The sequence below is a fragment of the Panthera leo genome, chromosome E2 (genome assembly GCF_018350215.1).
Source record: "Panthera leo isolate Ple1 chromosome E2, P.leo_Ple1_pat1.1, whole genome shotgun sequence".
NCBI classification, from domain to species: Eukaryota; Metazoa; Chordata; class Mammalia; order Carnivora; family Felidae; genus Panthera; species Panthera leo.
Window position 1 is genome coordinate 13408295 of NC_056693.1, and position 25042 is coordinate 13433336.

The 25042-nt window shown below is 44.8% G+C and overlaps 1 long non-coding RNA gene across 1 annotated transcript in view; it reads left to right on the plus strand.

The window, feature by feature from the left end:
* LOC122207601 overlaps nt 1–25042 on the plus strand; it is an 89900-nt gene that overhangs the window by 19954 nt on the left and 44904 nt on the right. The window lies entirely within an intron of this gene.

Here is a 25042-nt window from a genome sequence, read left to right on the forward strand (position 1 = left end):
ACTCTGGGTAGGTGGGGCTTGGGGGGCGGGGTTCTCGCAGGTGGGGTGGGATTTGGATTGGTGGAGGGCCAAGAGGAGGGCAGTGCAGAGAAGGAGCGTGGAGCTAATTGGACTGGGATCGTTGAGGGCAGGGGTTATTATGTTCATTTTTTTGTTCTAGAACTTATGTAGGGCCTGACACTTTGGGCCTATATTTGTTGAATCAATGTTTGTTGAATTCAGTGATATTCTTGTAACACTTTAACTAGGACTGGCATGGTAGGAAGCATGTGAAAGTGCAGTCCATTACCAGAAAGAAAATTTCACTTATGAATGGTCACGCACTACAAGGGACCTTGTGGGGGTACTTTCCTTTGCCTGTCGATTTGTCCACCAGTCCACTCTCAGGCTGCTGGGGAATGAGTGAAGCTCCTCCTCAGCTCTTCCTCTAGGTCCCCTCAGTCCTGGCTCCCTGTCATTCCCTCTGTCTGATTTTCCCCTCCAAGGACTTGGGGTGTGGTGTCGGGTCCTGTGTACCATGGGAGGGGGCTTTGGGTCCGTCAGGTCCATTGATATAAAACACACCCAAGACAAACAGACTTCTTCTTGTTCACTTTAGCAACCAGTTAGAGCCCATCTCGAGAACATTATTTGTGTTAACACAGTGTCTCTAACTTACAAAGCTCCCCTTTCAGGAAGAAGGTGAGGGGAAAGTGGGGAGAAAATACCATTCTGTCACTATTTGGTTTACCTACTCCACAGTGTACTTAGTAGACATTCAGAATCATTTGTTGATCGATTCCATGATTCATGCTGCTGTAGTAATCATCTATTCATACATATATTCAGTAGACATTTGAGCACCTAATGTGTGTCCAGTGTTTGCTAGGTGGTGACTACTGAGAAGAAAGTGTAAAACTGTCTCTGTGGGGCTCTCACTAGATCTAGAGACCCACGGGGAGCTAACCCAACTGCTCCAGTTCAGAGAGGAAATTAAGGCCCAGGGAAGTTATATGATTTGTACAACATCATGTAGTCAGTTAGCTGCAAAGCCACAGGACTAACACTCAAATTTCTCGACCTCCTTGAATTTCTGTCTGTGTGCAGCTGTGGTCAACTGTAACGAGAGAGTGGACACTTAGAAAGAGCCCGCGGATGCCTTGGATTAACCAGAAGGAAATGCCTGGCCCAACCATGACCATATAGGACCATCTGGGACATTTGCATTATTACTATTTTTCTTTCACTTTGAGTTTGAAATGAAGAAAACTGAGCCCAGAAACCAAGAGTGGAAGATTTTCACAGGGGGTTACTGAGATGGTCCCCAAAAGTCTTTGTTTACCTCTATTGAGGTATTTCCTGCTGTACTGTGGTGGTCTGGTTTTTTTTTAACATCCAAATATTTATTTATTTATTTATTATTTAATTTTTTTAATGTTTATTTATTTTTGAGAGAGACATGGCACGAGTGGGGTGGGGCAGAGAAAGAGGGAGACACAGAATCTGAAGCAGGCTCCAGGCTCTGAACTGTCAGCACAGAGCCTGACACGGGGCTCAAACTCACAAACTGTGAGATCATGACCTGAGCCGAAGTCGAACACTTAACCAACTGAGCCACCCAGGTGCTCTAATAAATATTTCTTAAAAAATAAAACTGAGTAAAATGTATACACCAACAAAGTTGTGGGGTGACTGAGCAGCTGCACAAGTAGGAAAAACCAGTGTCGTCAGATCATCTGATGTAGTACATGGCTTTCTAACACAGGTCTAGTGCCCAGAATGGGGAAGTGGGTGGTCCTGTGGCTCTGCTGCTCTGGTTAGAACGCTCCTGTGCTGGACACACTTCCCCTGTGCTGGATACTACTTCCTTTGCCCGTCGGAAAGGGGCAGGAGAGCGTAGGGACTTCAGAATCGTCATTTGGGAAAGGTCTGTTGTGTGAAAGGTATTTAATGTATTTCAGTGCCTACAGAGAGTAGGATTCAGATTGGTGAGTGTCCATCAGACGCATTTGGCTCAGGATGAGAAAGAGCTATCACAGCAAAGTGAATTTCCTTGGAAAATTACAAGTTTACTGGCAGAGTTCAGGCAGTAAATGTCTGAAATGTGTCTGAAAATGTGTCATAGTGATTTTTTTTTTTTTTTTTTTTTTTTTTTTTTTTTTTTAAGATTACAAGGACAGAGCTTGGCTTGGAACCCAGTTTCCCCACTAATACATTTTATTAGGTGTTACAAAAACTACCCTTTGAAATGCGACATTACTGTATGATGCAGGCTGACCTCTTTCTGATAGTTCCTTCCAGTCATTGTGAGTGGTTGTGATTCTCTTATCTAATCTGTGACTTGGACTTCACCCTGTCTGCCAACTCTCACCCCCTTGCCTGGCAAGAAGGTAGGACTAAGTGCACTTACTTGTTATGGCCACGAGATGGCAGCGCTGCCTCACTGGTGTTGCCTAAGAACTCTCAGGCTCAGGCAAGTGTGTGTGTGTGTGTGTGTGTGTGTGTGTGTGTGTGTGTGTGTGTGTGTAGTGGTGGCAGCGTTAGAATTAGGAAACAATAAAGTGAAAAAATCAGTTAGACAGAAATGAAGTAAATAGGTAATTTTTTTCATGTCAAGTGAGAGAAACCATTGCGTTTTAGAACTGGAACACACTTTAGAGAATTTGTCTCAAACTTTAATTTGCTTACAGATCACCTGGTTTAAATACAGGTCTGATTCCTCTGGTGGGGCCTGAGATTTCTCTCTCTCTCTCTCTCTCTCTCTTTGAGATTCTGCATTTCTTTTTTTTTTTTTATAAAAAAATTTTTTTTAATGTTTATTTATTTTTGAGACAGAGAGAGACAGAGCATGAACGGGGGAGGGTCAGAGAGAGAGGGAGACACAGAATCTGAAGCAGGCTCCAGGCTCTGAGCTGTCAGCACAGAGCCCGACGCGGGGCCCGAACCCACGGACCATGAGATCATGACCTGAGCTGAAGTTGGACACTTAACCGACTGAGCCACCCAGGCGCCCCGATATTCTGCATTTCTAATAAACTTTTGGATGATGCATTGCTACTGGTTGGTGGACCACACTTTGAGTAGCAAAGCTTTAGAGGTCATTTAAGGGATTAGTTCTCACTTCACCTGATTTCTGGTTGAGAAGAAACTGAAGTCCAGAGAGAGTGTGTGACTTGCCTAATGAAGTCATGACTTTATCGCATAACTTTTTACATTTAAACCCAAGCTTCTGACACTTAGTTCAGTTCTCACTCCTCTGTATCTCAGGGCCCTCTTTGCTGTTGTTAGTGGCATCTCTTTGGTGTAAGAACCCAGAACCCCTATTTTCACCACTATCCCCTTCGGTCTTTGCTCAAGGCACCGCTTTGGATTACTTTCTTACTTAAAATCTTTAGTGGCTCTTGTGTAACTACAAGATCAAATTCATATGTCTCTTGTCTAGTTTTCATGGCTCTACAACATATGGTCCCATCTTAGCAAGCTTACCTAACTTCCCTATTTCTTAATCTCATTTTTCCACCATAGTTCTCCTCGCTCCTTCCTGTTCCCGAAACATACCAGGTTCAGTGTTCTCTCAGTGGTGGTGGTATTGGCTTGGGCTTCGGAGTTAGACATACCTGCTTGCTAATCCCAGATCCACCACTGACCTTGGCAAGTTACTTTACCTTTCTGAGGCTCAGCATCCTCTGAAATAAATGGTGGGAGGTTGGGAGCGATAAATAAAATAACATGCAAACCCGCTCTCATTCCAGAAAGCCCCCTCGAAATTAGCATCTTCAGTAGTGCCTGACACCTGGTTCCCCATGCTTGCATGTCTCCCTGTCTCTGTTTCCCTAAGACTTGACCATTCAGAGGCCTAACCTGAATCCTGCCTCTTTTGTGGAAGAAACCTTTCTCAGCCATTCCTGACCTAGTTGTCCCACCCTTCTATAAATTATTTCACCATTTAATTATGTGCCAGCCTCTCAGTGAGATCCCATAGAGAGACTTGAGGGATACCTGGTTTTGTAATAGTTGAGGGATAATTTAGTTAAATCTTTTTGTAGTGCTCCCTGAGTGTTAGAGCTAGTGCTCCCTGAGTGTTAGAGCTAGTCCTCCCTGAGTGTTAGAGGTATCCTCTCTTCTGTCACTTATTGTCTAGCAGCAGCTCCTCCTGCAGCCCCAGATCCTGGTAGTTTGTGAATACTTTAGGGATAATTCTCCTTGGGGTCCTTCCTGACCCTCTATTTGGGTTAAATTTGTGTTTCTCTTTGCATGTTATCAGATGGCCCCTCCAAGGGAGGGTTGATGAAATCTCTTTATGGAAACCTCAAGATAATAACGCTAAGGAAGTTGAGCACAATATCATTGCTTCAACAGCCTGGTGACAGGAGCTTTGTACACTTTCCTATTTCACGAAATTTACAACAGGGTCCTTACTTGCTTCAGAAGAGATTAAGGACAAAGACCAAGTGGGGAGGGCAAGGTTGTTTAAGGGAGATCATGCATCTGTCACTTAGATTCTGTGAATAATCCATTCAACTGTACCCGGAAGTGCTCAACTTTCATGTGTGGTCGTATATTTATATTACATGATTTATAGTTTCCTCCCTCAGTGACAGTTATGAATTCATGTCAGGCTCAAGACAGTAAAATTATATGGTGCCTTTATAGGGCACATATAAAGGGCTGGACACTTTACTTAGCATCCTGACTTTTTTTTTGTTGTTAATGTGTACTTATTTATTTTTGAGAGAAGTGCAGGGGAGGAGCAGAGAGAGAGAGAGGGAGAGAGAGAGAATCCCAATCTGTCAGTGGAGACAGAGCTCAATGCGGGGCTCCACCCATGAATTGTGAGATCATGATCTGAGTTAAAATCAAGAGTTGGATGCTCAACCGACTGAGCCACCCAGGTGCTCCCCACCTTCTTTTTTTTAAATTAGAGACCAGTCTACTCACCCATCACTTTCTCAATCAGGGGATTTTTTGGCCTTTCCTTTCTCCTACCATGAGTCCATGCCAAAGTCCAAATATATTTATCTGTGCCTGGAATTGGCTGTTCTTTTAACAAGAGAGGCCTGAGGAATGGCTTCCTTACTGATTTCCAGTATTCTAATCTTCATTGTTTAAACTGGTGGTTTCCAGCCCTCATTGCTGGTTAAAATCACATGAAGGGCATTTAAAGCCTACCAATGTCTATGACTTATCTCCACAGAGTCTGGTTTGATTGGTCTGTGGTATGGCCCAGACATTTGTAGTTTTTAAAATCTCCCAAGTAAAAGAAGTTATTTTACAGAGAAACCTTAGCCAGATGTTCAAAGCATCACCAGTAATGCGAGAAATGTCAATATCATGGGCCTGATACGATTGACAGAGAAGGCACAGGACCGCTTCTGTGGTATTCTTGCTAAAAGTACATAGCCTAAGTTTAATCATGAGGCTATGTTAGAGAAGCCCAAACTGAGGGTCATTTCACAGAATAATTGGCCAGAGCTCTTAAAAATGTTAAGTTAATGAAGACAAAAGAAATTCTCAGGAATTGACCCAGATTAAAGGAGACTAAGGAGGAAAAAAATGCCAAATACAATGTTTGATCCTAGATCAGTTCCTAGTCCAGAAAAAGGGCCTTAGTGGAAAGGCTGATGGAATTTGAGCAAGATCTGTAAATAAGTTCATTGTGTTGTGTCAATGACAATTTGTTGATTTTGGTAATTGTTCTGTGCTTATCTACAACATTTATATTTGGGGGAGTTGAGTGAAGGGTATGAGGGAACTTTGACTGTTTTTGGAACAGTTTTGAAGGTCTGAAAGTATGTTAAAATGAAAAGTTAAAGAAAGAAAACTTCTAGGGAAGTAATGAGTCGCCAGAGTTGAGAACCATCTCCCTAAGTCATCTTGCCTCCCATCTTGCCTGCGAGAATCTTCTTTCTGGCAACGCCATTTTGTGATGTTGCTGACTTTCTTTCTTTTCTTTTTTTTTAATATTTATTTATTTTTGAGACAGAGAGAGACAGAGCATGAACGGGGAGGGTCAGAGAGAGGGGGGAGAGGGAGACACAGAATCCAAAGCAGGCTCCAGGCTCCAAGCTGTCAGCACAGAGCCTGACGTGGGGCTCGAACTCACGGACCGTGATATCATGACCGGAGCCGAAGGCGGACACTTAACTGACTGAGCCACCCAGGTGCCCCTGTGATATTGCTGACTTTCTTTCTTTTCTTTTTTTTTTTTTAATGTTTATTTATTTTTGAGACAGAGAGAGACAGAGCATGAACGGGGAGGGTCAGAGAGAGAGGGAGACACAGAATCCAAAGCAGGCTCCAGGCTCCAAGCTGTCAGTACAGAGCCTGACATGGGGCTCGAACTCACGGACCGTGATATCATGACCGGAGCCGAAGGCGGACACTTAACCGACTGAACCACCCAGGTGCCCCTGTGATGTTGCTGACTTTCTTAAAGCTTCCCAGCTACTCCTGTCATCTGTAGGATAAGTTCAGATTCCTTAGAGTGCCATTCAGAGCCCCTGTAGCATGGCCCCAATCTGCTACCTTGCTCAACTGCAGTTTACTTTCTTGTGTCTGAATTTATCCTAATTCTTTCCCTTATTCCTATAGTGCCCTTGCCTTCCTGCTCAGCCTCCTGAATTATTGTTCAATCCTAAAGCCCATCTCAGACCCTATCTCTTCACTGAAGCCCTTTGTGAATATCTCTGCTAGAAGCAGTCATCTTTCCTTTCTTTGAGTTCTAGTAGGTAGGATGGTGTGGAGTGAAATCATGAGATTTCAGAAATATAGATTCAGAAATATGTGAGTCTGAGTCTTGGTTCCATTTTTTTTTTTTTAACCAGTTCTTGGAGAGGAGACAAGTTAATTGGCTTCTTGCAGTTTTGGTTTCTCATTTGCAAAAAAGGGATATAGCACTTACTTCAAAGGGCGATTCTGAGTATTGGAGGAGGTATAAACATAAAGGTCCCCAGGTTCCTTCCTCCCTTGGTGTGTAGCTCAGCAATCCTCAAAGGGATTGTAAGTGCAAAGGCTCTAGTCAAAATGTTCTGCTGGGCCTTTAAAACATATTTGCATCTGGTCATCACTAAGATGATAGACACTCCTGAGCTGAATTGAGTGCTTGGGTCTTTAAGATTCAACTGAGATTTGTTTTTCCTGGAACCCAACTCAGTGAACAAGTGACCTTTGGATAGAGGAATGTAACCCAACCAAGGGAGAAGGGAGGGACAATGGGTTTCTAAATGGGAGATTGCTGTGATGCCTCCCACACCCTCCCCTCTGCTCTCAGTCAGACAGCACTAGGCAAGTGCTGTCTACTTAACCTCCCGTCCTGCCAAGCAGCCCTTATTAATCCATTCCGTGCCCAAGTGCTGTATACAGAGGTGTCAGGTCCCCTGTTCAGTGAATGCTTTCCTTCCTTTTCTGCCCTCTCCACCCACACAGCTCAGTGCTGGGTGCTGTGGTTTGACCTCACTCCCAGGTCTCTAGTACCGGTCTGAGACAAGCCCAGGAGGGGCAGGCCGAGAAGGAAGTCAGATGCCAACAGGCACGGAAAGAGACAGGTGGGGCTGCCATTGTTCAAAGGCCACAAATTCTGGGTGTGTTTTATGACTGTTTCTGCATTTGGAATCTCCTCCCTTTTATGACCACTCTAAGAGCTCTCCCAGCCTCCTGCTTCTCATTACATCTTCTTTCCCTATTGCACCACTTTTGTGGCCAGAGAAAAGCTATGCAAATAGTTGACAATTCAGTAAGAACAACTTTTCATGGGGGCCAGGAACCTGACTCTGTTTTTTCCCCAAAGAGATTGAAGTGCATAAAAGCATGCTTTTATGGGATGTGCATTGCAAGGGTGGTGTGAGGGAATATGTGCATAAGTGAAGGGCAAGACAGGAAACAAAATACTGACTGTTGAATCCTGCAAATGGGGTGGGGGGGCAAAAATCATTCTGGAAGGTAGATTTCATTCAGGAGACCTCGAAATCTTCAGGTGTTCTCTTCCCAGATTAAATTATTAACATTTATTTGGGTGGGAGGTGAGGGTAAAATATGAGTTGTGGGATGTTGGATAAATTACTTAATTTCTCTGTCTCAGTTTTTTTTTTTAACCTGTTAAAACAGGGATGATAACACTCATGAGATTTTTTGTGAAGATTGTGGCTATGTAACAACCCTCAGGATGAGTGTTGAGTGTGTATGAGCCATTACAATTATGGGATTAGGCAAAGGTGCCACCCTGGTCACCTGGGTGGGGAGGCAGTTTTTAGCCAGCGTCCTGGAAGGCCAGCTGGAGATGAAAATGATAGGGGAAAGTCAACTTCCGGGAGTGGAAGGGTTGGGTCACAATAACTCATGAACAACATTCTGGAAAATGTCTTAATCCGATGGAAGATCCCCAGAGGGTGTGTGGCTTCTGTCACAGTTATTGTCCCTGGGGGTCTGGGAATGTTTCCTAGGGTTCAGTGGTCTTTCTGTAAGCTGAGCCTAGAAGGGGGCTTTAGGGGACATCTTGCAAACAGCATTCATCCTGCCAGAGGAATTCCCTGCTGTGGCTGGGCCTCGCGCCTGTCTCTGCACTGTCTCCTTTAGAAGGAGTTAGGAGAAAGACTGAAGAAGGATGAAATAAGGAAATGAATGTATAGATTAACAGGGGAGAATTGGGACTGTCATGTGAACGTTATGAGGAATTCTGTATAAGTTTTATGTGAACATAAAAAGACTTAAAAAAAATTTTTTTAATGTTTATTTATTTTTGAGAGAGAGAGAGAGAGACAGAGCATGAAGAGGAGAGGGAGACACAGAATCCAAAGCAGGCTCCAGACTCTGAGCTGTCACATAGAGCCCGGCGCAGGGCTTGAACTCACAAATTGCAAGATCATGACCTGAGCCACTTAACCAACTGAGCCACCCAGGTGCCCCAAACATGGACTTTTAAAAAACCCAGACCTGTCCTTGAGTAGATATCAGATGATGAGGGACCATAAGGCAAGCTGAGGGCCAAGCACAAGCTAGCACAATCACCTCCCCCACACCCCCACCAAGGTGGGATATGTGTGATATTCCTCAGGCACTCCTGGCTGCCCAAGAACAAAGGAAATGACAGAAAACAAATGGTTAAACTGATAGTCCCCATCAGTTTACAAATATCTCATCAATAGCCTAATCAGGAACTCCCTACCATCTTTTTTTTTTTTAATTTTTCTTTTACATTTGTTGATTTGTTTTTGAGAGACAGAGAGAGACAGAACACAAGCAGGGGATGGGCAGAGAGAGAAGGGGACGCAGAATCTGAAGCAGGCTCCAGGCTCTGAGCTGTCAGCACAGAGCCCAATGCGGGGCTCGAACTCACAAACCTCAAGATCATGACCTGAGCCAAAGTCAGATGCTCAACCGACTGAGCCACCCAGGCACCCCAGGAACTCCCTACTATCTTAATGATAGTGCTTTGCTAGAGGGAAAAACAACCTTAGCTTGACAATAGTTAGGCCTCTAATAATCTGTAAATTCTCTTTAGCTTATGGAAAGCCCTTTAAGAAACTTCCTCTTGACTTTACCTCCCCCAAACTCCACACTATGTATATAAGCAGCCACTCTCTACAACCCCAGTGCAGCTCTTCCTGCCCATGGGTCCTGTCTCTGTGCTTTAATAAAATCACATTTTTGCACCTAAGACGTTTTCAAGAATTCTTTCTTGGCCTTCGGCTCTGAACCCCACCATCACCTCAAAACCCCATCATCAGATACCAAGAAGCACTGAAGCAGAATCACAAGAAGTGGGTAGTGTGGCCTTCTTTGCTCAATAATGAGAAAGGAGGCAAAGGGGGAGACAGTGGGGGTGGTGAAGGCAAGGATGAAAGGGATGGTTACGGTGGGCTCATCACATTCCAGACACTGTTTAGCTTACAATTTTACTGTCTTTTCCTAATGTGCTGCGAGTTATCCTTGTGCTACAGATGAGGAAAAAAAGAGGGTAAGGGTGGTGAAGTGACTGGTCCAGGGTCATCCAGCCAGTTAACGACAGACTGGTGTGTTTTCCCTTGAAAGCTTGGGCTCCTGCCTGTGTGTCAGAAGAAAAGTAAAAGAGATGGAAGGCAAAGCAAATTTCTACATAGAGTTTAGAGAAGGTAAATGTGGTATGCAGAGAAATGGCCTCCGCCAAGTGTCCCCATTTGAACCCCTGGATGCTGTGGGAGTTACTTAATTTGGCAAAAGGGACTTTGCAGATGTGATGAAGGTCTTGAGATGGCAAGAGTATCCTGGGTTATCCTGGTGGGCCACGTGCAGTCAACAGGGTCCTTGTCAGTGAGAAAAGGAAGCAGGAGAGCCAGTGTTAGAGACCTGCAGCAAGAATGTGAACGAGTCCACCTGTCTTTGCTGGCTTTGAGGGCCAGGGGTGGTGGTGGTGTATGAACCAAGGAATGCGGGCAGCCCCTAGAAATGGGATCAGGTGGAGAAGCAGATCTGCCTCTTGAACCTCCAGAAGGATTACCAGCCTGCCAACACCTGGATTTTATTCCAGTGGGACCTGGGACTTTTGGACTTCTGACCTCCAGAACTGTAAGAACTGGAAAACGAAAGTATTTGGTCTTTGCATTCTGGAAAGTTATAGCCTGTCACCTGGAAGAAAAGACCGGAAGAAATATGCTGAAACGCTAAACAATGATAAGTCTACATTACACATGGGAAATGTTTTTCTCTTCTATACTTAGTTTTCAAAAATAAAAACATTAAATTACAAATACAGGTAAGTTCAATGTGCTGTGGGAGCACAGAGAGGGAAGCATTCATCTGCCTGTGGGAGCCCCTTCAAGGTTTGTGAGAGAGCACACCATTTGAGTTTGCTGAGTGCACGGGCAGGAGAAGGAAGGTGTTACAGGCAGAGGAACAGCAGGTGCAAGGGTAGGAAGGGAGAAACAGTAGATGCCCCTCACCCCAACCCTCCCGGTCTAGAAATGGGGCCTTTGTGTTGAGGATAAGCATGAGACTTTGTACTTCAATCTAAATGGTCTGTCATCTCAATGGATCAAACCCAAAGGAAGGAATCTCTAGGCATCGAGGAATATGGTCAGGGACCTCTCATGGGGCAAACTGACATTCCAGCCACTTGGAAATGTATCAAGTAGCTTTGGACTTGTTGTAGGGGAAGAACGTGCTCATGAAATATTTGTTGTTTAAGGCTCAGGCTTTTCTGCTCTTTGCCTCCTCCTGTTTCTTGCAGTACCAGGGTGGGGAGGGGCTCCCTGTCCTGATACGTCCCCTGTATTTTGCAGGAAGGGTTTGTTTCCTTTGTTGAGGGGTGAATGTGTAGCTTTGAGGTTTTTTTTTTTGTTTTGTTTTTTTTTTTTTTTAATTGTTTTTTGTTTCTTTCACCAGCAATTAGGGAAATGGTAGAGCGGCTCCTTTCTCTACTAACAGTCTCATAATGGAGCCATCTAAATCTCATATTGATGCCTCCACCCCCTAAGGAGCCACGCCTTTTCCTGGTCCCCCTAGATGGGGGGGGGGGGGACTCAGAGGCCTTGCAGAGCTCTCTGTGAGGGAAAACAAACAAACAAACAAAAACCAGGAGTGAGTAAGAACTGTTGCAATCGCCTTTGTTTTCTTCTCCCTTCCCTTTCTCCACCCTGATATTTGAGGGCCAAGTCCTCATCTCTGGGCACAAAACTGGTTTCCTTGCTCCTGTTATGGTTTGGTTCCACCCACCAAGACAATGGGGCCTTTTTCCCCCCCTATAGTCAAAGGCCCTAGGGGTTCCACTCTGAACTGGTGCCAAAGCTCTAACCTTCCTGTTTCTGTTCTTTCCAAGTAACCTGGGAATCTGCAGACTTGTGTGGTAGGGGTCCTGAGTTACGTCCAGAAAAAAGGGCAGGTTGTGGGAATCCCACACAGTTGTGCTTGGGAGAGTCTTTTAGGCCTCTTGGCAAAGAAGCAGAATTGTGGGCCGGGGGGACCTGGGCTGTGGTGGTGGTGTATCATCCCTTCAGGGCCCAGGGATCTACCATTAGATAAAAATAAATTGAGCTGACGTCTGTGTGAGAGGCAACTGACCCCCAGATGTCATGTTCCCTGGGTGGCTGGCCTCTTAGGTTAGAGTGGAGTGTTGGGTATTTTTGGCCTCATCTTACTTGGGGGGTCTCTTTGGTAGCAGGAGGGGTAGAGCCCTCCCAAATTGTGAAAGTCTTGACACCCAGCCTAAGGAATTTGGACTCCTGTGAGTGGGGAACTCTCAGAGGATTTCGGTGGGAAGTGACCTACCTGGTCAGATTGTATTGCAGGACACGCGCTCTGGCAGCTGGTTTGTTGCAGCCGCTGGGAGCCTGGCCCGGAGTCTGAGATCTGAGCTGGGAGAGCAGGGGTGGGAGAGCCATTTGAAGAACTGGCAGGCCTTGGTGAGTGGCCAAGAGGGTGGTGGTTGGTGGGAGTGCTGAAGATGACTTGGAGCTGCGTCTGGTTTGGGCTCTTGGGTGGCTCAGGGGCCAGTAGCCCTGAGATGAGGTTGAGGGATAGGCTGGCTTGGGACTGAGATGCTAAACACAGTTTGGGGCGTGTTTGGATGAGATGGCTGTGGATGGTCCAGGGGGAAATACTGTCTGGGCAATGGGGAGAAGCTGTAGGGGGAGGCCAGGCTGGGGTGAGGAAGTGGTGGAGGCAGTGACAGAGAAGAGGGAGCATGCCCAGAGCCCGTCCCTCAGCTCGGCCCTGTTCTCCTCAGCACAAGGCCATGGGTGCGCAGGCCTGAGCTCTACTCTCCATCAGCCTTTTCTGTTGATCAGAGTGATTTTTCAGCGTTTCCACCAGATGGATGTTCTTAACCTGGGGGTCACATATTAACTGCCTACAGGTCTTCTGGAAAGTGGGGGCTGTGAGTTGATGAGGGGGAAAGTAGAAAGGGGGGGAAGGCAAGGAAGGGCTTTGGAGAAAGTTAATAGAGAAGAGCAGGCAGTCAGAACACACCCTACAAAGTACTTAGCATCATTATAAAACATAAAAAAGCACAATGTAGATTCAGACTTTGTGGTGCCTGGGTGGCTCAGTCAGATAAACATCTGAATCTTGATTTCAGCTCAGACCATGATCTCACGGTTCATAGGTTAGAGCCCTGCATTAGGCTCTGTGCGGACAGCACATATTGGGATTCTCTGTCTCCCTCTCTCTCTACCCTCCCCAACTTGCTCTGTCTCTCTCCAAATAAATAAATAAACTTAAAAAATTTTTTTTTAATTTAAACTTTCGTTGAGAGCCCAGTGTTCAGGGGCAGAAAGGGGTTGTTCAGACTAGCAGGGCACAGGGTAGAGGTAATTTAGGATTAAGCTAATAATGAAGCTGCTAGCTCTAGAAACCCTGAGAAGTCAGTTGATCTGTCCATTTCTTGGGAGAAATGAGTTTCATGTGTACATATTGCAATATAAAATACTAATAGACCACAAATATGGTGTGCTTACCAATTATGATACCACTGACAACTAGAACAAAACTCGTACCCAGCAAATATTGTGTGTGTACTACCTGCCAGGCAGTGTGCTAAGCACTTTAAATAGCTAGATCCCCACAACAGCACACGTGGTGGGTAATTTCATAAGCCCCATTTTACAAATGCAGGGGACTCAAGTGCAGTCATCTGTTCAGGGCTTTGCAGCTCATGCACTAGAGTCGGTTGGAAGCCAGGTCCTGGGGACTTCACAACACATGCTCTTAGCCACTCAGTGTCAGGTGGGGCAGTGGGGAGGTAGGACTTCTCTTAGATGGTCCTTGATCATCTGTACCAGAATTATCTGGGATGTTTGTTGAAAACTGAGTATCTATAGGTCTCACCCTGAATCAACTGAAAGCAGAATTTCTCTTTTTATTTAAAAAACATTTTTAAAATTAAGTAATTTATTATTTAATTTACATCCAAGTTAGCATATAGTGCAACAATGACTTCAGGAGTAGATTCCTTACTGCCCCTTGCCCATTTAGCCCATTCTCCCACAACCCCTCCAGTAACCCTCTGTTCTCGATATTTAAGAGTCTCTTATGTTTTGTCCACCTCCCTGTTTTTATATTATCTTTGCTTCCCTTCCCTTATGTTCATCTGTTTAGTATCTTAAATTCCTCATATGAGTGGAGTCATATGATACTTGTCTTTCTCTGACTGGCTAATTTTGCTTAGCATAATACCCTCCAGTTCCATCCATGTAGTTGCAAATGGCAAGATTTCATTCTTTTTTTTTTAATGTTTATTTTTGAGAGAGAGAGAGAGAGAGAGAGGCAGATCGTGAGTGAGGGAGGGGTAGAGAGAGAGGGAGACACAGAATCTGAAGCAGGCTCCAAGCTCTGTGCTGTCTGTACAGAGCCCGATGTGGGGCTGGAACTCATGAACCATGAGATCATGACCTGAGCTGAAGTCGGATGCTTTATGACTGAGCCACCCAGGCACCCCTAGATTTCATTCTTTTGATTGCCGAGTAATACTTCATTGTATATATACACACCACATCTTCTTTATCCATTCATCCATCGATGGACATTTGGGCTCTTTCCATACTTTGGCTATGGTTGATAGTGCTGCTATAAACATTGGGGTGCATGTGCCCCTTCGAAACAGCATACCTGTATCCCTTGGGTAAATACCTAGTAGTGCAATTGCTGGGTCATAGGGTAGTTCTATTTTTACTTTTTTGAGGAACCTCCATACTGTTTTCCAGAGTGACTGCACTAGTTTGCATTCCCACCAGCAGTGCAAAAGAGATCCTCTTTCTTCGCATGCTTGCCAACATCTGTTGTTGCCTGAGTTGTTAATATTAGCCATTCTGGCAGGTGTGAGGTGGTATCTCATTGTGGTTTTGATTTGTATTTTCCTAATAATGAGTGTTATTAAGCATTTTTTCATTTGTCTGTTCACCATCTGGATGTCTTCTTTGGGGAAGTGTCTATTCATGTCTTTTGCCCATTTCTTCACTGGATTATTCATTTTTTGAGTGTTGAGTTTGATAAGTTCTTTATAGATTTTGGATACTAACCCTTTATCTGATATGTCCTTTGCAAATATCTTCTCCCATTCCATCGGTTGCTTCTTAGTTTTGCTGGTTGTTTCCTTCTCTGTGCTGAAGTTTTTATTGTGATGAGGTCCCAATAGTTCATTTTTGTTTTTGTTTCCCTTGTCTCTGGAGACGTGTTGAATAAGAAGTTGTTGTGGCCGAGGTCAAAGAGGTTTTTGCCTGCTTTCTTCTCGAGGATTTTGATGGCTTCCTGTCTTACATTTAGGTCTTTCATCCATTTTGAGTTTATTTTTGTATATGGTGTAAGAAGGTGGTCCAGGTTCATTCTTCTGCATGTCGCTGTCCAGTTTTCCCAGCACCATTTGCTGAAGAGACTGTCTTTATTCCATTGGATATTTCCTGCTTTGTCAAAGATTAGTTGGCCATACATTTGTGGGCCCATTTCTTGGTTTTCTATTCTGTTCCATTGATCTGAGTGTCTGTTTTTGTGCCAGTACCATACTCGTAACGATTACAGCTTTTTAATACATCTTGAAGTCTGGGATTGTAATGACTCCCGTTTTCTTTTTCAAGATTGCTTTCGCTATTTGGAATCTTTTCTGGTTCCATACAAATTTTAGGGTTGTTTGTTCTAGCTCTGTGAAGAATGATGGTGTTATTTTGACAGGGATTGCATTGAATATGTAGATTGCCTTAGGTAGTATTGACATTTTAACAATGTTTGTTCTTCCAATCCAGGAGCATAGAATATTTTTCCTTTTTTTGTGTGTGTTTTCTTCAGTTTGTTTCATAAGCTTTCTATAGTTTTCAGTGTATAGATTTTTCACCCCTTTGATTATGTTTATTCCTAGGTATTTTATGGTTTTTTGATACAATAGTAAATGGGATCGAGTCCTTGATTTCTCTCTCTGTTGCTTCATTATTGGTGTGTAGGAATGCAACCAGTTTCTGTGCATTGATTTTATATCCTGTGGCTTTGCTGAATTCATGGATCAGTTCTAGCAGTTTTTTGGCAAAAGCAGAGTTTCTCAAACACGGATAGTGGGGGCCGGATGTGTGGATTCTGGAAAGCAGTGGAATCTTGGTTTCTTTAGTCACCCACAGTTTGGGTGTCATCCCCCTGTGCATCGACAATGTAGCCTAAGCTTGCTTTCTTTCTCTGGGCTGTTGGAAGGGTACATTCCATTCCAGGAATGGATGAAATCACGCTGACATTTATGATAGGGAGGCATTTTGAAGCAGCATCCTTTATTCACACTTTCCTTTCACCCTTCATTTGCTTCTCTCCCCTCAGGGTGGGTTTCACTTCTCTTGTCTGTCCTCTGGGGTGAGACTGGGGGAGTATGGGAAACAAGGGAGGGGTTCAGGGCTCTGTAGGGGGCTGTGCCCTGAGAGGGGCAGTTGCACCGAAGGTAGAGCTTTCCATGAAGCTTAGCTGCTTCACCCTGTGAGGGTGCAGACAGTGGGGCTGCAGCCTGGGATGTGGGGTGGAGACCCCGTCACCCATAGCAGTGGGTTTTTTTGAAGTGGAGGGTTGATCTCCCTAAGGGCTCCAAGCCAGGCAGTGTAGATAAACAGGAGGAAATACCATTCTTCCTCTCATCCACTAATGAGTTTGGAGGGCTGATCCAGTTAATACCCCTACCTTGAGTGAGGACAAGGGAGTTTTATACAGTTCACTTTTGGGAGATATTCCCACATCGTGGCCTCAAGGAGATCCAGAGGTCAGGGGAGAGCCCTGAGCCAGAAGTGAGGAGAGCTGGTTCTGTGTGAGCTGAGTACTCCTTGAGAAAGTCACTCCCCTACCCTGGACGTGGGTTTTCTTATCTGGAGTTGAATTTGGCTGATATAGTCTTTTACCTTCCTTCTTGTCCTCAGGTCTGATGCTGTGATTAGCAGCTGGGAGGCAGGGCGGGTGTGGCAGAGCCCTGAAAGCTTCTTCTGTCTCATGTGCCTGCCTTCTCCCAATGAGCAGGTTGAGAATTATTTCAGTAGCCCCAAGATGTCCACTGTGGGTGTGGTAAGGACAACCTTTGGAGTCAGGAGCCCCCCTCTGCCCTGGGGAAGGAGGGCCTAGTTGGGGGGTTCCTTACCGTTGCACAGAATTCTCATGTTTTGGTTTGATATGACTTCCCTTCCTGTTCTCCCACCTCTTCCACAACTTTCCCGTGAGCATCACATTCAGTTTCCATAGTGGGCTGATTGTTTAGATAACTTTCCCGGTTCTTTCCTGCCTGTGGTTCCCTGAAACAAATAGCAGGAAATTGTTTTCATAGCCATCAGGGTCCCCGCTTCATGTTTTCTTCTTTCCCTGCAGAACCTGACAGAACACACAGGGCACAGAGATGCATGTGCATGCTTTAGCTCCCAGTGCTCCTCTGCAGTGAGGGGTGGGTGGGGTTATATTCTTAATATTGCCTGGGGGCCCACGGCACACTTCTGTGAATTGTGTGTGGCATGCTAATGGCTTGTGTGTCACTGCCATTTAGTTTAAAGTGCACGTGTGTGTTACAAGTGCCTTGTGTGTGCATGCGGATCAGAGTGTGGGGTCAAGGTGATTGTTGCCGAGAGGAAGTGATTTAGGAACTGGTTTGCTCTCTGTTTCTGCTTTTTAATGCAATGTGGTGGTAATGTGTTGTCAGAGTGCTGATTAAAAAGATGTTAGAAATTTCCTTAATCTGGTCTGAAATTCACTTTGTTTTATTATTGATGTGTAATGTGTAAGGGTGTGAGGAAGTGGAGGATGAAACATCAGACCTTCCTGAGCAATCGAGGTCAGTTCTCAGAAATTGGATGTTGACTATTTAGCTATCACCACCCTTGGATTTGTGAGCAGGATCCAGAGGATCGGAGCGCTTCTATGACAGAGGTGTTATCCTGTCCTGGGACAATTAGAGACAAGTTGGCAAACAGGAAACAGGTCAAGTTTGGGGCTTGTTTCTAACCAATATTTAGGCATTCTGACCGTTTTTTTTTTTTTTTTAATTTTTTTTTTTAACGTTTATTTATTTTTGAGACAGAGAGAGACACAGCATGAACAGGGGAGGGGCAGAGAGAGAGGGAGACACAGAATCGGAAGCAAGCTCCAGGCTCTGAGCCATCAGCCCAGAGCCCGACGCGGGGCTCGAACTCATGGACCGCGAGATCGTGACCTGAGCTGAAGTTGGACGCTCAACTGACTGAGCCACCCAGGTGCCCCTCGGCATTCTGACCTTTAACAACAATTTAATTTCACTGATACTGTCACCTAACTACCAACTGTAAGGTGCTGAATTTTCAAGGATAAATGAAATTCACTCCCTGTTCCGATTATTAATTGTTGGTCTTTTCTTGGACAAGGCTCTCTGGGCCCAATTCCCTCAGTACCCAACTCTCTTACTAGGCAGCTTTTGAGAGCTCTCTCAGAACCGGACAAGCAAGGCTGATCCTGGAAATGGCTGATGCAAGAGAGAGGGGCAGGAGCCTAGCTCCTTGCAGTGTCTGACTCTCCTTTTCAGGACATAGTGACTATGGGAAGTAGGAAATGTCTCCTTCGGAAATCCTGTGATGGGCAAGGTGGTGGGGATGGCAACTCTGATGGTCCCTCACCTGTCTCTCAGCTCCTCATGACACGAGAGCATGCCCTCAAGCATTCCCAGAGATGGGCATGAGTGTCTGTGCGTTGGGGCCCTGGAAACAAGATTTGTTAGCTACTTCTAAGAACATCATCAGTGAGAAGGAAGGGCAATTTGAGGTCCTGCAGAATTATCTTTGGGAACTACTATTACTTCACTCCATTCAGACCAGGAGGTTAGTGGTAGCAAAGCATGGGGTAGAGAGAACAGGGTGCAAAAATGCTAGGACTGATTGGTGCCAAAACTTTTTCTGAGACTCTCACACTAAGTTTGGATCCCCTCTACCCTAGCAAGGCACCAAGTGAACTTGGGTAGGACTTCCCCTCCCTGGAAAAACCATTTTGCTAAGGCTTTGTGATGTCCTCTTGTGACTTTTGCCTCTTCAATACTGCCTTTCATATATTCATTTCAGCCTGAGGTCATTAGGCTGAGGTCATTAGGCTGGTAATTAGGCTGATTCCAGACCCTACATTCTTGGGGTTGCCTCTGGGCAACCCAATGGGGCCCTGGGAACTTAGTTCTAGCCTGGGTCCTTGTGTAGCTCTTTCATCATCCCAGCTACTCTCTGTGAGAGAGGCTTCAAGCACTGGGATTTCTTAGATGTACATGTGCCTTTGGAGTCAGATAGACCAGATCTGGATTTAAGTTCATGCTTTGTTCTTTGACCTTGGCAAAGAACCTTGGCAAGTGATTTATGCTCTCTTAACACTCAGTTGCTACACCTGTCAAAAGGAGATGATGCCTACCATAATAGTTATTATAACAGTAAAATTTATTGAGCATCTTACAGTTATTAATTCATTTAATCCTCATACATTTCTAGGAATTAAGTGCTGGTGTAGTTGTCATTTTTCAGATGAGGAAATTGAGGCACAGAGAAGTTAAGTAGCAGGACCAAGTCCATGCAATGTGTAAGTGGTGGAGCTGGGATTCTGAACTTGGACAGTTTGACCCCAGAGTTTGTGTCCTCAACTACAGCACTAGACCTTGTATTCACAGAATGTTAATAAGAATTCATTGAGATTAGGGCGCCTGGGTGACTCAGTCGGTTGAGCATCTGACTCTTGATTTTGGCTCAGGTCATGATCCCAGGATTGTGGGATCGAGCCCCACATTGGGCTCTGTGCTGAGCATGGAGCCTGCTTGGGATTCTCTCTCTTTCTCCCTCTCTCTCTCTTTCTCTCTCCCTCTGCCCATCCCCCACTCACGTGTGCACACACATGTTCTCTTTCTCAAAAATAAAAAAAATTAAAAATTGAAGAAATCCATGTTTTTAAAAAATGTTTACCTACTTATTTTTGAGAGAGAGAGAGACACACAGAGAGAGAGAGAGAGAGAGAGAGCACAAGCTGGGGAGAGACAGAGAAAGAGAGGGAGACACAGAATGTGAAGCAGCCTTCAGGTTCTGAGCTGTCAGCCATCAGTGCAGAGCCCAACTCGGGGCTCGAACTTATGAATCGGGAGATCATTACCTGAGCCAAAGTCGGATGCTTAACCAACTGAGCCACCCAGATGCCCCAAGAAATCCATGTTAAAAAAACCAATTCATTGAGATAAACATTTAAAGCACTGAGTATAGTGCTTGGCACATAATAGGCACTCAGTAAATGGTACCTGTTACTACCAAAGTGGAGAAGCCTCCTTCCATGTGGGCATGTGGAAGGTGTGGCCCTGGGTCAGGGTGAGGCAGGAGAAGAGACAGGAGTTCCTGCTGACCTGGGGTTTACACAGTGTCAGGGTTTCTTCCAGCCTATCTTTTTAATTAATTAATTAATTAATTAATTAATGTTTATTTATTTTGAGGGAGCATGCGCATGCGGGAGCGAGCTAGGCGGGGAGGGGCAGAGAGAGACTCAAGAGTACTCTTAACCAAGTGAACCACCCAGGCGTCCCCCCAACCTGTCTCTTTTAGACAGGGCTTATTGGCAAAAGTCTTGTTCCTGTAATCCTAAAGTTGCCTGACAGGCCCCAAAAGGAAAACACAAGAGCTGAAACTGGATGGCCATAGGGAGGGGCTCCCTCCCAGCAAGCCAGTGCTCAGGGATCACTTCTCTGAATCTGCTTCAGAGGAGTTTGACTTTTCATTTCCTGACATCTTATGCATTTGATCAGGGCTTCCAGTAAGCCACCTGTGGAACAGAGTGGGGCTACTGCCTGAATTGGCACAGGGTGGAGTGTTAGTGCCGTAAGCCAGGGAGACCCTGCAGGGACCCAGGGAGACCCAGATGTGGGCTTTGGAGGAGGGAGGTATCAAGCTGGCTCTGCTGTCTTGGGTTGTATACCTTGGCTCTCCGCCTGGGCCTGGGAACAGCTTGGTCAGCAACGCCTGCCCCGCGCGGTGCCTGCTGGGTTTGGAAGCCACAAGGCTTTGGGGGCTGGGGGACCTGGATTCTCTTCATGGCTCTGCCACTTTTTAGTTGTGTAGCCTTGGCCTTTTATTCATGTTCTCTGACCCTCAGTTTTCTCATGTGTGAGAAAATTGTGAGGATCAAGTGAAATAACATACATAAAGCACCAGAACGGTAACTTACATAACTGTAGGTGCTCAGTAACTGTTCTCAGTCGTGGGTAGGTGCAGTTGGGGGAGGAGGGAAATATAAAATACAGTTCCTTCCTTTAAGAAGATTACAGTTTGGGTGTGGTCAGAGGTAATAAGACAGGTAAACATATAAATCAGAGTTGGGACTGCACGTAATGAAACACAGAGCACTGAGTGTAGCAAACAGAGCTTTTGGAGTTCATATGTAGGAGAGCTGCCCTGTGGACTACGCCGCTCAGGGAAGGCTTCCTGAACAAGTGAACTGGGCAAACCTGCAAAGGTTGGGAGGAAGGTGGAGGGGCATTCCAGGAAATATCTGAGTTGAGGCCAAGTAGCATAAGTTCAGCGGAAGGAGAGGAAACCAGCTGGATACCCTAAAGGGTAAAACCGTCCTTGACAAAGGTCAGGCTGAGGCAGATATTCCAGATGGGATTTTAAAAAAAGACAGAGGGTCACCAGGGTGGCTCACTCCGCTAAGCATCTGACTCTTGATTTAGGTTCAGGTCATGATCTTATGAGCCCCGTGTCCAGATCTACACTGAGAATCTATTTGGGATTCTTCTCTCCCTCTGTCTGCCCCTCCCCCACTCATGCTGTCTCTGTCTCTCTCAAAATAAATAAATAAACTTTAAAATAAGAAAATAAAAGAAGACAGAGAAAGGTGAGTTTCAGGCAGAATTTCGGGAGAAATTCTAGGGTCTCAAAATTAGAATGATCTCTAGGTAGGGCAAAGGAGGTGGCCACCTTGAAGCTCAGGCCAGGCTTAAGTTCAGGAGAGGAGCCTGAAGCGGCAGAAAGGGAAGGAAGGGCTCCTTCCCCAGGGATCTGGACTTGTCAGCTTAAACACAGCAAGTGCCACCCAAGGTTTCCTGAAAGGGAGTGAAAACTAAGTCAGGCCAAATCCTTGGTGAGCCAGTTAGGGGCCTGATGAGTTGGATTTGATGTCCAAGGAAGTTTAGATGTCAGCAGGTGGTATCCACTGAGAATTCCTTGTTAGGCTCTGGCTATCCTTGACTGAAAATGTCTGTCTTTAAAATAAAAAAATTCCTTTGTGTTTTTTCTTTCTTTGTTCCTATTGTTCGTTCGTCTGAAAACTTAGTCTTGGTTGAACTAAGTAGAAAAGGTTCATTCTTACCTAGCCAGTCTAACTAGGGTTGTTGTAAGAACAATTCTGGAAAACAATGTGTTGGTGGCCATGGACATCCATTGCCCTTTTGATAACTTTAGTAGCATGATTGCACTGTTAGTATGCCCTATTCTTTATCTGAGTACATATTTAACTTTTCTCACTCCTCTGAAAGCAACTTAAGGTTAGAAACTGTGTCTTTGTTTCGGACTTTTATTAAAGTACCTGTCAAGAAACTATTTACATTATAGGTACCCAATAAATATTCATTAAATTGTAGGTTTTAACATGTGTCTCACACACAGATGCCAGTAAATGCTTGACATTTTTATTAATTAATTAATTAATTCATTCATTCATTCATTCATTCATTCAATCTCTTAAGAGGTATTTAGTCTCCTGAATGACTACTAGATGCTAAGCATTATATTGGGCATCTAATGGGAATAAAATATAAGGATTTTAGTGGTCCTTAAAGGGCTCATGGTCTTATGAGATAGTCAAATAAACAGACAATTACAGAGCAGGATGACAAATGTCATGACTCAGGGACAGATTGAGTATTATAGGAGTACAGAGGAGGAGGGTCTCATAATTCATCTGGAATGAGGGTGGAGGTGTTGAGATCAGTCAGACAAGGCTTTTTTCCCTTTTTCTCTTTTCAAGAACAACATTCTAAAGGAGGAATAAAAATTGAGGAAAGAGCCTCCCAGGCAGAGGGAATAGTGTGTACAAAGTCAGTGGTGTGAGGGCTACCTGTATATTCAGGGAACTGTAAGTGGTTGAGTATATTATAACAGGGAGTACAGAGGGACAGTGGTTAGAAATAAGCAGGGAACATTATGAAGAGCCTGGCATACTAGGTAAAGAAGTTTGGATTTTATCCCCAAGGTAATGGTACGGGCATTGACATGATCAGATTTGTATTTTAGGGAGATCACTTTGACTATCAAAGTGGAGAACAAGTTGAATCAAAGTGTTGGAGGAAGATGAACCAGGGCAATTCAGGGAACAGGATGGGTAAGCTAGGTGATTGCTGCTTCCTGCTTCTCATCCTAGAGTATCTCTAGGATACTCCTTCCCATCTTGAGGGACTGTGTTTCCAGTACCTGCCATAGCACCTGGTTAACAGGAAGCGCTTCAGAAATACTTCTTACTCCTCTTTGTATCTCACAAGCCTAATACAACGCCTGACACTTGGAGGTGCTCGGTGCACATTGGTTGGCTCCACCACTGTGACTTGTGCTGGCAGCTCCTGAGCACTAATTTGAAGATAGGGTGGGTACCCTTCTTCCTGTGGTCACAAACCAGGCAAAATTGCTTTCTGGGTTAGAACTGACTTTGAAGATATCTTTCGCATGGCCCTTCTCAAGATGTCTCCAAAGACATTCTCCATCTTCTGATGAGTCTTTGTTCTAAAGTGAACAGTGAGAGAGAGGGGTGCCGGGGTGACTCAGTCGGTTGAGCGTCTGACCTCAGCCCAGGTCCTAATCTCATGGTTCACAAGTTTGAGCTGATAGCTCAGAGCCTGGAGCCTACTTCGGGTTCTAAGTCTCCCTCTCTCTCTGCCCCTCCCCTGCTCATGCTCTGTCTGTCTCCCTCTCTCAAAAATAAAAAACATTAAAGCAGACAGTGAGTTACTTTAGGGCAGGAAACATATTTTTATATCCCCAGGACTTATCACAGGGCATGACAGATGATAGTAGTAGGTGATAGTAGGTGATGGTAGATATTTGTTCCATGAATCTGAGATTCATCGTTTTGGACTTGAAATGTATTTTATGAAACATGTTAATAAATGTTGATTAGGTTCTGATTCCTCCTCAAAAGCCTTTTAGATTTTTTTAAAGTTTATTTATTTTGAGAAGGGGGGGTGAGCATAAGTGGGGGAGGGGCAGAGAGAAGGAGAGAGAATCCCAGGCAGGGTCTGCACTGTCAGCACAACCCAAGCCTCAAACTCAGGAACAGAGTGCAGAGTCCAACGCAGGGCTTGAACTCACAAACTGTGAGATCACGACCTGAGCCAAAGCCAAGAGTCGGGATGCTTAACCGACTGAGCCACCCAGGTACTCCAAAAAGCCTTTTAAACCTGTAGCCTAATGGGTAACCGGGCATACTGAAGACTGGAGGCGAGGAACTCGAGGAGATGGGAGGAGTTAGCAGAAGGGGAAGTAAGTTACTTCCCAGAAATATTTAAAAGCTGAACTGAAACAGTTCAGAAAGATTCTGGCCAAAGGGTGTAGGTTCTTCGAAAGTTCTGCTGGGAAGATTGGGAAGCTCTGGGTTCTCTTTACCACCTCCCGTTATACAGATTGCTTTGGTTTCTCCTCATACACTTTAAAATACAGTTAAACTAGATGACTCACCATGTTTTCCTGATTATTTGTTTTTTTGTTTCTTTTCTTCATTAGGAATGCCCTCCTCTTTTATGCCATTATCATCATCCTTCAATTCCCTGCTGAAATGCTACACTCTTTCCCTGAAACCCTATGGAAGAAATAGTCTCTCCCGATCCTGAATGTTTTTGGCTTTTAGACCCCTTCATGGTACTTAATGCTATTACAATAATTATATATGGGTTATCAATCTTATTCCCATTAGGAGGAAGGGATCTGATTTAGCTATGCGTATTTCATAGCAGAGGGCCTTGTAAATGTTGACTGAACCATGTGACAGAACTGTATTACTAGCTTAGTGTGATGGTTAATTTTATGTGTCAACTTGACTGGGCCATGGGGTGCCCAGATATTTGGTCAAACATTTGGTCAAACATCACTCTGGGTGTTTTTGTGAGGGTGTTTTTATAAGGGAGTTTTTATAT